A 13887-nucleotide genomic window follows, 5' to 3' on the forward strand; every position below is an offset into this window, starting at 1 on the left:
GCTATGTATAGGTTAAAGAAAAGGGGTGCAAGAACTGAGCCTTGTGGTAAGCTGTTATTTAGTATTTTAGGGACATAATATCCTTTCCCATTGCTACAAAAAATGTTCTTCCAGCAAGGATATTATCAATAAGTCAAATAGTTTATCGACACGGGATTACCCACACTGTGTCATACGCTGCACTCAGATCTATAAAGGCAACTGATTTTTTTGCTTCACCTGATATCCCGCTTCTGTATAGGTTGTTAGTGAAAGCACTTGGTCAACGCAACTTCAGGCAGGTTGGAATCCAGCTTGTTCAACTGGGATCATCTGGAAGATCTTCTGGTTAATTCTATTATATAAAAGTCTTTCAAGGAGCTTATAGATTGTGCTTAGCAGTGCTACTGGCTGATAATTTATTTTTCCCAGTTTAAGTATTATAATAATTTTTGATTGCTTCATCTTATGTGGTATTATACCTGTTTCCATAATATCTGAAAAGAATGCTGCTAGCCATCTTTTCGCATATTTTCCACAGTGTAGAAGGAATTCAGGGCGTATACCATCATATTCAGGTGCCTTACCAGCTTTTATATCCTTAAGTGCATTTATGATTTCAAAAATGGAAAAAGGGCATGAATATTCAAATTGTTCAGTACTAACCTTCTTAAGTGCACTAAGTTTATGTCTAATTTGTCTTGTATGAACTTTGTCCCTTGGTGTTCTAGATGTAGACAATATATGTATCGCAATCTTATTGACTGGGATATGTGTCTTACTATTTATTTCCTTCTTACTTCCCCCTAATTTCCATAATAAACTGGCAAAAGTTACAAAACAGAAAATGCATTGTTTCAGGAACGTGAAAGATACAGATATACCCCAGGTATATAAGGTTGTTCATGATATATTCCTATATAAAATATCTTCTCAATAAGAAAGGAAGCTAAATGAACTTCATTATTTACTAACATGACAATGGGCTCTTTAGCTCGTTTAAATAAACATATAATTATCCTGAGTCTTCTTGAAGAAAAACAGGCTGCAAGGGAAGGTGGTGGCAGCATAAGCTATTATCCATAGAAAGAAATTTCATCTTCAACTGGTACATTGTATATCAAATTGTATGGATACACCCACAGAAAAAATGTAAACAGTGAAATTCAAAGGTCATAAAATGCAAACAGTAGCAGTATATTTATGATATTTCTGAGTAGTATGTAAATATAAATGGCCCAAATCAATAATTAAAATCCCCAATCCTACAAATGCTGCTCTAATATAAAGTATACAATTGAAATGGCTTCCTTAAAATCTATCTAATAGAAACGTATATTTCAGAAATTGTTTGAATAGTAATAGTAATTTTCAGCTGAGTAATATGTGGAAATAATTTTTACTTTTTTAAAGAGCGTGTAAATCATATCTCTCAGGGCAGTGTGATATTAAATGCAAGGGTGATTTCCTTAAATATAAATCTGAAGTTTTCCTTTTTAAAAAGGGTTTCTTTTTTTCCAAGTAATTTTTTCCAATAATTCTAATCTCCATGAGATTTAAATAATTCTGATCGTTCAGTAGCCTTAATCTTCAGAAAGGTTTGGCAAATTAACTACTTTACAAAAGGCATAGAGCTATTCAAAATGGTATTTCCTATTTGGCCAAAATAATTATAATAGCATAACTGGAAGTGATTAACAACAGCTGACAAGAGACCATACTTTATATTCTTTTTCTACCCAAAAAACTGTGGAACAAACATGCCCTTCATACTATTCTGTTTCAGGATAAGCAGGGTCAAGCAAAGTACGGGAAAGGAGTATGAACTAATACACAAAAATAAAGGTATAAGTTAAGTTAAAAGAAAATATAACTAATTTTGGTTTACACCAACACAACTTACTGTATCTTTCTATACTTTTCTGTCCTTATAAACATCCTTGATTCCACCACATCCGTGCGTTAATTATATTGTCTTTTGCTCTTTAAAGGTCTCACACATTTCTTTTTCAAAATCCACCCAAATCCACCCAACTATGACTTTTTCATTTTCCCTTACTCCTCAAGCCATTCCCTCTTACTTTGTATGTTTCTTTTGCAATTGAATTTTAAGAAGAGAAGAGAATAACTATAGATCAGGGTTGAACTGGGGAGTCCTTGGTGCTCTCTGAGCTTGGTTGTTTCCTTGCAGATGTTTCATTGCCTGACTAGGCAACACCTTCACTGCTAGCATCCTAGCATTGAAGATCCTAGCATTGAAGATGTTGCCTAGTCGGGCAACGAAAAATCTCCAAGGAAACAATCAAGCTCAGAGAGCACCAAGGACTCTACAATTCAGTATTCATTAATTCATTAATTCATTCATTCATTAATTCATTCTCTCTATATGACCAAGTCACCTGAACTTTCTTCTTTTAGACTTTCATCTATATTCATTTATCAACTATTCCTTCTTTTCTTGCTTTACTCCACGTATTTCTTAGGTTCTCCCTGTTCTCACTGAATTCAACTTTAGGTTTCTCCTGTAAGTAGATGTATTTTTGCCTGCATCCCACCACCCAGGAGACACATGCAGTGTACTGACAGCTACTCAGGATACTTGGTAGTTCAAGAGTTTACATAATACCTTGATTTCAGTGAAACTGACTTCTGCATTATACTCTGTGAGTTTGGGATATGAGGCTTCCACAAACCTGTTACCATTTATGACTATAGCAGTTTATTTTGTTTTATGTATTTATTTGAAAAATGTATATGGCTATCTATATTGTGTAAAACAATCCTAGGCAGCTAACAAAATCACAAATAATAAAAACACAAGATTAAAACTGTAACACCCCAGCAGTGCTAAAACAGTGCCCTCTCAAAACACACTAAAAATGCTGGGCTCACCTCCCATCCTGGCTCAATACTTGAGGGAAGAGCCAGTCTCAACAGCCTTCTGGAAGACAAGGAAAGTAGGGGCCCTCTGTAACTCAGGGAAAAGGTTGTTCCATTGGGTAGATGCAGCTATGGAAAAGGCCCTTCCTAGACCCTACTGGATGACCACATTTAATAGAGAGGACCTGGACTGAGCCCACTCTATCTGACCTGGTGGGACAGACAGATATCCGCAGGAAGAGATGGTCGCTCAGATAGCCTGATCTCATGCCATACAGTTAGAATTGCTGGAATTCTACAGATTTAATTATGCTGCACAATATAACCGCTAGACAACTGAATTAAATATTACTGAACCTTGAATTAAATAATATTGCTTTGTAATTGTATTAGAGGACAGACAAACTTTCTCTAAATTTATTTAGGCATATTTGATCATTTGTTTCTGGCTTGATTTGCTGCTATGTTCCCAGCACCATCATAAATATAGCAGCCCAGTTGAGCCCTGTTATATCAGGACATAAACCTCAGTTCAGTGGAAATTCTATAGCTATATTAGGGGGAAAAAACCTTCTGCAGCTCATAAATTCTCCTAGGGCCAGGAAATTGTCCCGCTATTTAAAAGCACACCCTGCAAATAGAAAAGTAGACATCATTAAAAGCAAGTTAAGGCAGAATTTGTTTTCCTTTATGCCTAGGGATAAGAAATCTTGTCACCTAATTTTGTTGCCTATGTACAGTAGCTGAAGATAAAGACATCATCTTCCTTCTCTGTGCTGGCTGAGTTGTTGCAAACAAGCAGCATATACTGAATTATCTAAACCCAAGATTTAAGTCTTTAGTTAAGAATACTGAGACTAATCCAGAAGATTCTAAAGATCAGTATACAACTGCAACCAGAGACATTTCTTTTGGGACTGTTGGATAAACAATTGGAAAAATCTCATGGAACTTTGTTTCTATATATGATAACTGCAGCGAGACTTTTATACGCTCAAAGGTGGAAAGATTTGATATTACCTACAATGGAAGAATGGATGGTAAAGTTGATGGAGTTGACTGAGATGGTGAAATTGTCAGCTTTGATTAGAGAAAAGACATTGACTAATTTTATGCTAATAGGAAGCCCTGTTTGGACTTTTTGTGTGAAACAGAAAATAATGAAATTTGATGATTTGTAATATTAATTGATAATAGAAAAAATGGATATGTTGTAACCCTAACCCTAACCCTAACCCTAACCCTAACCTCAGAGTAAGAGTTTAAGGTAAGTTTTACCTATATCTGTTGTAAAAGAAGCTGGAAGTCTTCTTTTTTTTTGTATTTCTGTTTCTTTTCTTTTTCTTTCTGCACTTCTGTTCTCTCTTTCCTTCTTTATTCTTTTTTCTTTTCTATTCTTTTTCTATATTATTAGTTTCTGTTAGATTTTATCCCTTTGTTTTAAAACTTAATAAAGGTATTATAAAAAAAAGGATACTGAGGAAATGTCCAGAATTTTAAATATATCATTGAAAGAAAAAACAGATCAAACAACTTATGTTGCAGACTATAGTAGGACTGTTAAAGAATTATCATCTTGAGGGGTCAGAGGAAAGTAGGTTTCTAGGGCTTCCTATATGGCAAAGGTTCTTACAATTCCCAAACTTTCACAGCTGTTCTCATCCTCATCTTATTCTTTGCTGATAGATTCTAAATTGAAAAATTTACGTATACATTTACCAGTGCAAAAGATGTCAATATAAAGATATTGGTATTCAAATATACATCAACTCTTGTATAAAACAACTTACAGTAGCAGGAAACCCTAATAGGAAATAACTGGTTGAGTTGGTCTGAGGCACAGAAAATTTATTATAGGAAAACTTTATTTTACTCATTACTCATAAATCTAAAGTTATTATTGACTGCCCTTGAATTTTAAAACTAAGCTGTTAGTACTCTGTTAGTACTCTGAAAGATCCTCAGCTCTTCCTCAGAACCATGTTGAGTGCCATCTGACCTGAGAGGTCCATTATCCAGCCCTGCATGGCCCTTACTCATCTTCTGAACTGTCAGTAATTAAACCTATATATTCTGATGCTTTTTGTCCCCAGAACATGGTAAGAGATTGGGGGAAGTCAAAGAAACTAGGGTAGTTCAGAATCTGTCTCTCTAAGAACTTACTTCCAAAGAGTGTCTCAGAAACAGGATAAACAATTGCCATTGGCTCTTCAATAAACTTTGACAGTATCTGCAAGAGACAACTGTGTGATCTTCACCAAAAAAGAATAGGCAAACATTGTTCTTGTCTGGGAGAGGAGGAAATTGCTTTTGCTTTTGAAGACAGAAGGCTAGCAAAGAAGAACAACTATTATATCTTGTCCTAAATTATCTGAAACCAGGATAAACAAATTAGAAGACAAAGTAAGTCCACTCTCAACACTAATTTCGATCTTGATCTTCAAAATGGAATGAAATCAGCCTGCTCTATTTAGCATTAAGAGATTCCAACACAGCTTCACCCTAGAACAAACCATTATTACAGTGAGAAAATAACATAGAACCCATAGGGCGATTATAGGAGGTAACTTTAATGCCATAAGAAGATCTAATAATATGGCCTTTTCCCTTAAATTCTAGCAGCAACCTGAGAAAAGAGAGCCGTCCTCTATTGTAGTGCACCAAGCTAAGGATGCATGTAATAATTTGCAGTCTTGTAGTAATTTAGATTTAAATATTCTAAATGGGGCAATCAGTAGGAGCTATCCTGGAGAATTTACGAACTGGTTGGAAGCTACTCTGAGTACCATCAACACTGAGCAATCCCTTCTAGCTTGCTACAGTTCTTTCGCAGCTTCAGGATTGATTACTGTTCTGATAATGATAATCTACCAATAGTTTTAAATCTTTTTTAAAAAAAATTTTGGGAGCTATTTGTAGAGAATCTATTCCAGTTCAGTTTAGGCACAGATATTACATCCTCCTCGGTAAAGTGGTCAAGGAAAAAAAATCAATTTTTCTCTTATAGAAACTGTGAACTGCAACTGTGTCTTGCAGTTTAGAACATCCATTATTGCAAACCAGCCAGGCTAGGTTACTCTGAGTAATGGCAAGCAATCTTTAAACAACTGTACTGCAAGTTGCATCCCCTTTTATAATTCAAAACCCTGCTTTGACCATGAGTGCATTAAATCTTCCCCCATCAGGTCATACAAATTATAAAAATAATAAAGGCGAGATACAACATAAATAAATAATTTTAAAAAGCAATATAAACAACTGATAGCAACAAAAAAGAGGAGTGCATTTTATGAAGCAAGGAAGCAATTAATTTTAGCTGCCAAATCCAGTTATTCTACCTCCTGTCTCATCTAGAAAGCCATGTGCCAGCAGTAATGTGGGAGGTGAACTTCTATAATCTATATGTGCATAACTTTGCCTGCCCAGTAAAGAGTCTATGGCTCCAACCAGTTTCAGGGGGGCTTAACTGGTCAGCCAGCTGAAACTTACTAAGGTATCCAGAGCAGACTCTGACACTCCTGTCGATAAAAAAAGCTATCTTGAGTGGTGGGCTACAATTCTGGCTTTACATTGAAATGTTCAGCCTGAATTCCAAATTATTGGGTACTAACAATAATCTCTATTTTTAAGAAGGGTAACTAAGAGCACCCTATGAAGTATAATCAATCAGACTACTAAGTAAAATTAATAATATATATGGTAGACATCTCTATTTAAAGCTGCAAGACTGGTTGGACATAGTAAACACACTATCAGAGAAACAAGTCAACATTATACCCTGTTGCAGTACAATTAATCAGTTCCCAGTATATTTAACTCATATAATAGAAAATATATCAAAAAGCCAAACTCAGCTCTATGTGCTGCTTTTAAACAAGACTTTGATCTCATTCTCATATACAGAATATGGAATAAACCTAACAACTGATTGCCACTTATTCACTGTCATTTACACGCAAATCATTTGTCATTAAACATGTCCTGTATGAAATGGGTTAAAGAGGGATGTATCCTTAGCCTACCTCCGTATAACTTTTATATTAACTTGATGGTTGAATGTTTTATCAAAAATGAAACTTCACCTAAAATCACACATCGGGCACACAATGTTACTCTAGATGTTAATGATGCAGTAACTCTTTCTTAGTTACCGGCAGGGCAAAGGAAGGCATAACAGATTCTAATTCTTTATATAGAGAATAATAACTGGTGATTTTAATGTTCTCTAAAGGGTTAAAAACATTATTTAGATAGTTAATAAATAGTGCAAGCTTTAAACATTGAATGATTTTATTCACTAGGTACATGTAAAGCTTTATCACCTAGGATGCTCAGAATGTCCCAAACAGAATTATAGCTTTCAAGTCACTAAAGCAGAGACTGGTAGAGATTAACAGTCAGGCAGAATTTTGGTCACAGATTATGCATAGTTAATAACCACATATTAAAGCCTCATACTTATAGGGCCTTTTATTGACAGTTTTAATGTAAATTATGAGTACCATTCAGTTGCTTCTTCATATTTTAGTCTGTTGTAAAGTTTTATCTATCTAAATATATTTATCAAGGCACTAAATGGGACTTAATTGGTGGCTGTATATGCATAGCATTCAAAATAGTTAAGACAATATTGGACCAATTTTGTTCCTGTTTAGAATGTAACTGCTTGAAGACACAATATTTTGCTATTTTCATACATAAAATTCCTGTATTACCATTAAGCAATTGGGTCATTTTGAAGTGCTTTGCGAAAAGTGTATTTAAAGAACCTGAAGATTTCCATTAATTCTCAGATTTGTTGTAGAAAACGTGTGGGATACAATTTAATACACTTTTTACACAAATAACCTCAGTAGCTCTTTCTACCAAAAGGTGTCTGTAAAGGGAAAAAAAAATACCCTGCAAGCTCCTTAGGATTCTGTTTTGGTTATGCAGTTTTCCAAAAGGAAGTAGTTTGGTGCCCACTGTGATGGTGATTTGTGCTTCTTGGATATTTTCCGCTCAGGACATCGGACAAAAAAAGCAGCAATAAATCTATTATAAGTTACTCAAAAGCTAGACTGGTCCAAAGAACAAACAGAAAGCAAGAAAGAGGCTTTGGTTTCTAAATCCTTAAGATGTTGTGCCAACTGCTGTGCCCATGAATGACCATCATCCTGTCCTTCCACAGAATGGACAGGATTTTCTCGAGGTTGCTGCTAGGTTGCTGGGCAAGAAAAGGAAAGTGAACTAGCTGATGGCTTGTTTACTAACAACCAATACAGCTATAGAGATGTCATCCATCTGCATTGCTAGGTAAGGCCACTGAGAGTTTGCTTATGGTTGACCTCTTTGTGATTTCTGCTCCTGCCACAAAATGTTAGCACTGAATGATCATCACAATGGCATTACCGGTGTAGGACTGAAATATCAAATACGCAGTATAATCAAGCATAAATTCTTCTATGATCTGAAATTGTATTACTTCTCTGCTCATCAGATTGCTGTTGATTTAGCCATTGTTCCAAAATTCCAGCTTTCAGACAGCCTTCCTGACCTGGGGATGTGCAAATGTATGAGGTTTTAACTTTCAGCAAGGCAGGCTTATTTGGCAGGGGGCAGGTGGGAAAAAGAGTGAAGCTGCTGTTTTATCTTCCTTAGTTAAGTTTGTCCCTTTTCGTTGTTTTAAAAGTAACTATCAGTGTTGCTTTTAAAATACTGTACAAGTTTATGAACTTGGAGGAGAAATTACAGCTTTTCTGAGGATTAATTATCACTGTTATTGGCTGCTTAGCATATATTCTATAAAATGCCATTTCAACTTGATGACTCACAGCCCCACTCCCAAAGCCTTACTGAGTGTAATGGCAGTGCATTGCAGGTGAATAATTATCCTAATTATAGGACTCCAAAGAAAACAAATGACAATAAATCTCTTAAGTGTTTGCAGATTTACACTGCTTTCTTTTTACCATGCCAGTTGGGAGGAAACAGAGTTAATTCAATCATTTTGTTCTGTGTTCATGAGAGGAGGTTCCACAGTGCAAAAGTAATCAAAGCTGGTTATAATGGGCTCTTGAAACCACTTCTGCTTCTGGCATGAGTGACTTATATATTCTGTTAGTAATTCAAGTCATTTTGAGAAAACTAAATCCAGATTCCCTTTTTTTCAGAAGAGAATACTTAAATTTACAACTTATATTTTCTTAAACTACCCACTGTGGATGGATGAGGTAAGGCTTTATTTTAAATTATGTATGATTTCTATCTGAAAAGCAATGTAACGTGTTATTTCACATACAGATTTGCCTTTACTTATGGAAGGAATAAAATAAGAGGTATAGATTTTTGTTCCTTTTCTGAACAATATAAAGTTTAGCAATGGGACCAAAACTGGATTCTGAAGGCTCCTGGGCAAGAAATCAGCAGAAGATACCCTTAATAAGAGATAAAGAGAATACAGAAGACAGCAACATGTTTTTTAAAATCTTCTTCTGAAGGCCACCTGACAATTTTCAAAAAGCCATATTCTAACCAGATATGGAATAACTTCAGGAAAGTTTCTTTGATTTTCATGGACATGTAGCTCAGGAAAAGTATTGCCAATTACTCCATCAAAATGTACTGGATAATTCACACAAAATCACATATATATTGATCAAGAACAGACTTCACCAACTCCCCTCCAGATGGGTTGTTTTACAATTCCAAGAATTCCCAGTGAGAGATTTTAGGATTTGTTATTGTTATTGTTATTATTTGAGGTAGAACAAGTGAATTATTTCCCTCCAATCTATCTCACTTGTATAATTTCATAGTCCATTACAAAGAATATAACATACAAAACACCCTCTCCCTTGAAAAAGAGTCAAATGTCAAAAAGGGTTTTTTTTCTCCCAGAGAGAAAACTCCAAAAGTTGGGGCTGAAATAATTGAAAAGTTGCTGAAACAAGATACTTACAGTTAATCCTGAGGATGGGTATCATCTTCCTGGAAAAGCTCCTACACTTGGTATTCTGTACTGTGGTAAACCAAAATATTCAAGGATCATTACTAGTTACCATAACATCCCACCACTTAATGTGTCATAAGGACAACTTATTCAACAAAAGCCACACATAAGACTGAATGTTGATTTTTAAGTAGTTTAAAATGTATTTTTCCAACCAACAGATCATCATGACTTCTTTTTCCACTAACTTCCTTCGAGGCCAACACCTCAAAAATAAATTTTGTCTTAAAGAAATTTAGAATGGGTAAGAAAGGATCTGTATATTTAGACTAACAACCCCTGCTAAATATGTTTTTAAAATGAGGTATTTCCTTCAGTCTGCTACTTCCCTATCTAAGGATATATCCTGCAGTTTACTTTTTACGGTGTTTATTTTCTCTGACCTTTCAAACATCTTTCGGGACAAGATAGAAGTGTCAAGCTAAAAAAAAAGTAGGGGCTTCCAGATAGATACTCTCTATCTCTTCCAACAAAAATATATTGCATAGCTATACTGTCTTTCCCTCTTTAGACAGTTATTATAGGTATGTAAAATAATTATAGAAGCAGAGTTAATAAAATACAAAAAACTTACAAATACAAGATTATATCATCTGGAATGGGACAGGATGCTGCACAAGAAAAGTTTCACCTAGAAGCACCCAATATTGGCTAGCTAAAGGTAAAGGTAAAGGTTTCCCTTGACGTAAAGTCCAGTCGTGTCCGACTCTAGGGGGCGGTGCTCATCTCCGTTTCTAAGCCTTGGAGCCGGCGTTGTCATAGACACTTCCGGGTCATGTGGCCAGCATGACTCACGGAACGCCGTTACCTTCCCGCCGAAGCGGTACCAATTAATCTACTCACATTTGCATGTTTTCGAACTGCTAGGTGAGCAGGAGCTGGGACGAGCAACGGGAGCTCACCCCGCCGCGTGGTTTCGAACCGCCGACCTTCCGATCGACAGCTCAGCGGTTTAACCCGCAGCGCCACCGCTAGCTACTCACCCAATAATTAGTTACAACCTACAGTAGTAACTTCTGGCTGACCAGCTGTGTGATGTAACATCTCTGCATCAGAAAGCTTCTCAGGCATACAAACTCTGACTTTCGTATACTTGGAAATCCATTTTATGGTATGGTGACATCAGAGATGAACATTGCACATATACCATGACAAAAACCTATTAGAGGCCCAGAGACACCTGTTCTGTTATGGCCCTTAGGCATAATAAAAATTAAAATGAGACACTTGAAATCAAAATACACCTTGAATTTGGGCTGGGGGAACAATAATTTCTATATTATTGTTCCCCCAGCCCAAATTCAAGGTGTAGTTAAAAAGCCAAGTGTCTAAATTTGAAAAGCTCTTTGACTTTGAAGTCCAGGCCAAATGGCCCTCCTCCTATCTGCAGATGAATACATCTGCATGCAGTTGTGATTAATTCCTGCAGTACCTCAGTACAGGGATGAAACAGAGGAATTAGGCAAATATGTACAAGACTGTATGTGTATCTGCTTCACAACATGCTATATTGTACATGTACTAGAAATAAGCTAGTACTACTAGTTTCAGTAGTTTGTTCAAATGTTCAGTATCAAATGTTTCAGTATCTTTGCAAGGTCCAATTCAGTATCAGTGTGAACTATCCCAATGAAGTTCTATTATGCAAACTCTTATTCTATGTGAGCCTTGGCATTTCTATGTGAGCCTCTACCATAGAGCAAATTCAAGGCAGGAGTACTTCTGCTTTCAAAATCAAGCCATGTATACAGTAACTCCTTTGCAGTGAAGTTGTTGGAATTTCATGCAGAGAGGCACAGTATGAGCACTTTGATTATATGTGTGGCAGGCCTCCAGAAGGTTTGGACTGAAATATTCTCCTCCATTGCACAGCACTGTATGTATAAACAGAGAAATGAATCAGCCTTTTATTGAGCCAGAACATTGGTCCAGCCAATGTTTTCACACTGACTGGTAGTGACTCTTCAAAGTTTGAGGCAGCTTCATTGCTAGAGATCCTGTTTAACTGGAGATCTAGAGGACATCTGCAGTTCTACAGTCTTCATTGTAGAGGAGAGAGCTAATGTCTGGACCACACATTGTTTCCACTATCACTATGTGCACCTGTAGAATGAGTATCCATTACATAATTCAGATATTCCCCAGGTCCTAGGTGCTAAGTGGAAAAAGAGCAAGTATTTACTGTGACAGGGTGTTGCAAGTATAGCCTACACACCTTGATTCGGAGAAAACAGATGGGATATCACCCTGTTCAGATATTTAATCTGTGAAGACATATATGTTATATATGGTGCTGCAATACTACCAACGGACTATGATTTTTTATGCCTGACTGACATGCATTTGAAGTCCATTCTCTACCATATGAATACAAATGTGCAGCTTCTATATGAAAAAATTGTATTTTCCACTTTTGTAGGATTCAAATTGCATGTGTATTCAAATATGGATACAGCAAGAAGGTGGGACCAGTGGGCAGTATCCTGACATCTCCCACCATGTTAATCGTCTCCATATGTCTGTATACTCCTCATACTCCAATTGTAATAGGAAGGCATCACTCTGGGCATCAATAATTAATGGTAACAGTGGCAAAGAAATGGGAAATACCAACTGATGAAAAATTACTATTCTATTCTGGGAGACAGCATCTAAAAGTGCATTAGTGATAAAAATACCAATAAAATATGCTAATAAAAATATGTCCTGAAAGGGTGTTATAAGAAAGCATACTATGTACAAAAGTAGCAAAAAAATTGTACAAGAACTTGTGTGTACTTTATAAAAAGAACAGATTGTCTCAATCAAGAAATGGCAGACAAATTGTGAAACAGTATAAACTAAATTGTAGCAGAACTAAACTATTTCCAGGCGTGTAACATCAATGAACAGTTAGCATAGCTCAACTAAAAAATCAAAGTTGAATCTTGACATACATAAAAATGTACATAGCTTGAAAATCTACCTCCATATCTATTTACTATAAACAAGGTCTTTATAATGAGTCTAATATAAAGTAAGATAATAAGATATAAACTTTATGTTTATATATTTATATCTTTTGTTCTTGATCAATGTACCTTTATTCCTAATCATATCATTATCTAATAATTTGGTGTGCAGTTACCTGAACTTTCTTTGCTCTAATCCAAGGTAGGCAATTTGGTGCCTGTGAATCCCAGGGAATCCGTGGAGGCCTATCAGCCCTTTGAGGTAGTCCAGACAGGAAACCAAACCATGAGTACTAACACTACCTTTATTGTAAGGTTACAGTAAGAGAATCTTGCAAAGCACTTCTCCCCTCCCCTGCCTTTTATTTTCCATAAAACTAGGGAGGGTCCCTTCTGAGACATTTTCTCCATCCCCATCCCTCCTTTGGGCTCAGATTTCTCTTGTCAGACTGTTATGTAGGCTGTGGCCCTTCCTCCTGTCTCTCAAGGTTATTCCCACAGCCCATTACAAGGCTTTTCTTTGAGCCCGTCAAACTCCCTCCATAATTTTAATTAGATTCTTTTAATTAAACATTCTAAAACAAGAAATTAGCATGCTGGAAAACAATGTATAATCTTTACAACAATGCCTTTGGGTCTCACATAGAAATAAAAATGGTAGATGGCTGTAACTTGAAGCCTGGTTTGGAAATGTATTCAAGACATGCATTTCTTTTCCTTGCTTGATATCATATTTAGGTGGCATTAATCAGTGGTAAGAGAATGTTGAAACTACACAGTAGCTTTATTAAGTAAATGTCATGTCTTGTTTTTCCTGAGACTGTTTTCTAAAAAGAACATAAAAAAGGCCACCTGGATTAGGCCAAAAGATTATTTAGTCCACTGTTCAGTTGCTATACTGCTAAACCAAATGCCTATGAGAAAAAGAGTTGTATCAGTATCATACATATTCAACTGTTAATGCATTCTGTCAAAGTTCTTCATTACTCTACTTTTTAAAAAAGTAAGAAAATCTTTTTTTAAAAAACAATTTCCTGTAACATACTAATTTTTAGTATTTCCTAAATATATGCATTTCTGTTCAAC

At 35.9% G+C, this 13887-nt stretch overlaps 1 protein-coding gene across 1 annotated transcript in view; it reads right to left on the reverse strand.

The window, feature by feature from the left end:
• The window catches only part of DDAH1 (dimethylarginine dimethylaminohydrolase 1), a 94053-nt gene extending 84194 nt beyond the window's left edge, over positions 1 to 9859 (reverse strand). Inside the window, exon 1 of the mRNA XM_063298211.1 lies at positions 9800 to 9859. The gene's annotated coding sequence lies outside the window, so the exon portion shown is untranslated. The remainder of the gene's footprint in view (positions 1 to 9799) is intronic.
• Positions 9860 to 13887: the final 4028 nt, after the last annotated feature.

The sequence above is a fragment of the Candoia aspera genome, chromosome 3, assembly GCF_035149785.1.
Source record: "Candoia aspera isolate rCanAsp1 chromosome 3, rCanAsp1.hap2, whole genome shotgun sequence".
NCBI classification, from domain to species: Eukaryota; Metazoa; Chordata; class Lepidosauria; order Squamata; family Boidae; genus Candoia; species Candoia aspera.